The sequence below is a fragment of the Etheostoma spectabile genome, chromosome 8 (assembly GCF_008692095.1).
Source record: "Etheostoma spectabile isolate EspeVRDwgs_2016 chromosome 8, UIUC_Espe_1.0, whole genome shotgun sequence".
NCBI lineage: Eukaryota > Metazoa > Chordata > Actinopteri > Perciformes > Percidae > Etheostoma > Etheostoma spectabile.
The window spans coordinates 4918019-4920538 of record NC_045740.1 but is presented as its reverse complement, the minus strand read 5'-3'; positions in this window follow the sequence as shown (position 1 = coordinate 4920538).

The following is a 2520-nucleotide window of genomic DNA, read 5'->3' as shown; positions in this document are numbered from 1 at the left end:
TCACTGTTTTTTTTTTTTTTTTGTCTGTGTCAACAAATATCTTTGCCGGCTCTCTTAAAACAAGAAAAGTATAATTATTTTATTAACTAAAAGATATTTAATTTTGCTGCCAGTCTGTTTGCCAAAACAACTTTTTTTTCATTCTACAAAAGTTGAGCCAGCCTTCATATCTGTAAGGATCTTTTGGATGCTGTTATTGCTTCAAAACCTTAAAATATTATGTCATAACCAGTACATAACCCACAACAACAGATTGTGGGGCATCACCATTAAGCCTGTGAACATGTTTAAACCCTTTTTAAATATTTTAACTTTTAAGTTTCTTGGGTCATTGCAAGTCCATTAAAAATATTTATGTAAAAAATGTATTTCTCTCCTCTACAGAACTGATTCTGTCATATATGAAAAACAGAGCATTGAGATGCCTTTGCTGTATTATTGGGAAGGTACAAAGTCCAAAATTGTGCAGTAACTCTTGAGAGTTAAAGATTATATAAAGTCTCTAAGGTTAGAGATTGCACATTATTTATAATAATTCAGTTGTTCATGAGGCATAGTGCAAGACAGTTGAATAAACCTATCAGTTCCTTGCATCAGTGAGTAAATAACATTCCCACAGTTCTGTCAACAACACTCTATTAATTAACTATTAACTAACATTTAGCTGTGACAAAGTTGGAGTTGAGGTTACAAACAGGAAGTAGGCCAAATCTGCAGGGCTTTCTCCAATTATGATCAATATTACTCAGAAAGCAGACTAGCCTTTTTTGCCTGTTTGCACTGAGCTCTCCTTTTTATTGTTATATGTACCTTTACGTTAGTGAACGGCCTGCCCCTTATTTTAGTATTACCAGAGTTTTTGACAGCCCCGGTTCAAGTGGTCAGGACATCCACCTTGTGTGTGTTGATCTGGGCTCAAGTCTAGCAAAGTGATTTATTTTTTGCTTTTCTTACTTTGAAAATTGCTTTTACTAAGTTACTCTAATTCATTTTATCATGAATTACTTTGATGGGCCCCTACAACCCATCAGCGCCGATTCAAAACTACATTTATTGCATGCTTGTTTATTATTTTGACATATCGTCAACTTGACCTTGAAAACTTTGAGTTTGATAAATATTATTGTAAATCACTTTATAACTGATAATATCCAACTTTGGAACCACTTCAGGGTTCAATTACCTTTTACCCAGGTTTGTTGTTACCCAGGTTTGTTCGAAACATGTCTTCAGAAGTGACATTATTTGGAGCGAACAGAACGATTGATGGAAAGACTTTCAGGCAGATTTAGAAAGCGGACATCAGCTCTGCCTGCAGAACCTTATCCTGCCTCAGCCTGTCTGCGAAGGCAACACTAGGATGCTAGCCTGAAGTGACGTCTGTTCACTCAACCCATGAGATGAGTCTCCTTCAGCTGCTCTTCCTCCAAGTATGATGCCAATCCCTTCGTCTCTATCTCCACTGGAAAATCCCAGATCAAGTTTTTTTGTTTTGAATTAATCACAGCATATTTGCAGATTTGAATTTTTGGACGTCACAGTCTTTATTATTAATCTAAGTTACACCAGTAATTTAAGCACATTCTGTACTGTGATATGTGAACCTCATTAAGCCGCTCCATTAGTCACATGTTACACTGCCTCTAAGTGTTGCCCGTTGGTTCTGTGGCCCCACAGCTCAAACCTGGAACTCTTCCATCTGCTGCAGCTCTTCTTGCACTTGGTCCTGAATCAGCGTCTGAGTTTCTCATTGTGCACACAACTCTTCCCTTTGCTTTGGCTACATGCACCGCTGTTTCAGTAAAGAGAGAAGGCATTACATCAAGAACAAAATTCCTCACAATTTCAGAGAAAAAAATGCTAGGAAATGAGTAGGACTTGTTCACCGGCAAACCTGAAGTTCAGTTGGGAGTATTGTTTTAAAGGCTGATTAATTTTTGTGGTAGGCTAACAGCTATTAATAGTCTTCAAAGTTGGGAGCAGTGGTCATCAGACTTGTGACCAAAACATTATGATTTTTGCTTGTCAGTTCATACTATAAAAGGTTTTACTGCATACTTTACTACATACATGTGGTTTAGGATAAAATATTTAACTTTGAGTGGCCTCTCTATCTCAGTCTTTTTCTTTAGTCAATCTAAGAGGCTGCAAGTCTGTGTTGTGACGTGGCCGTCCATCCATTGCTTCATCTCCTTGTATTATTCATTCTGATGGGCTATTTATTTGAATAAGCATTGAGCACAGATATATTTTGACAGCATTTGAACCCTTCCATTATTGCAGGTTGCATGGAGAAACGGTAAATAATCCATCCTTAAGTGGGCCTGACTGTTGACCCCTCCCATCAACACAAGGACCTGATCCTGTCTAAACAACTTCCAGCTGGGGAAGCCAGTCAATCCCTTCTATTGGTCTCGCCAGGTAGCAGTGCAGGTTATCCCTTTATTTCAGTGTAACCCTCTCACCAAAGGCTCATAATATGAATAACACTTTATGCAGCCATCACAATGTTACACTTGT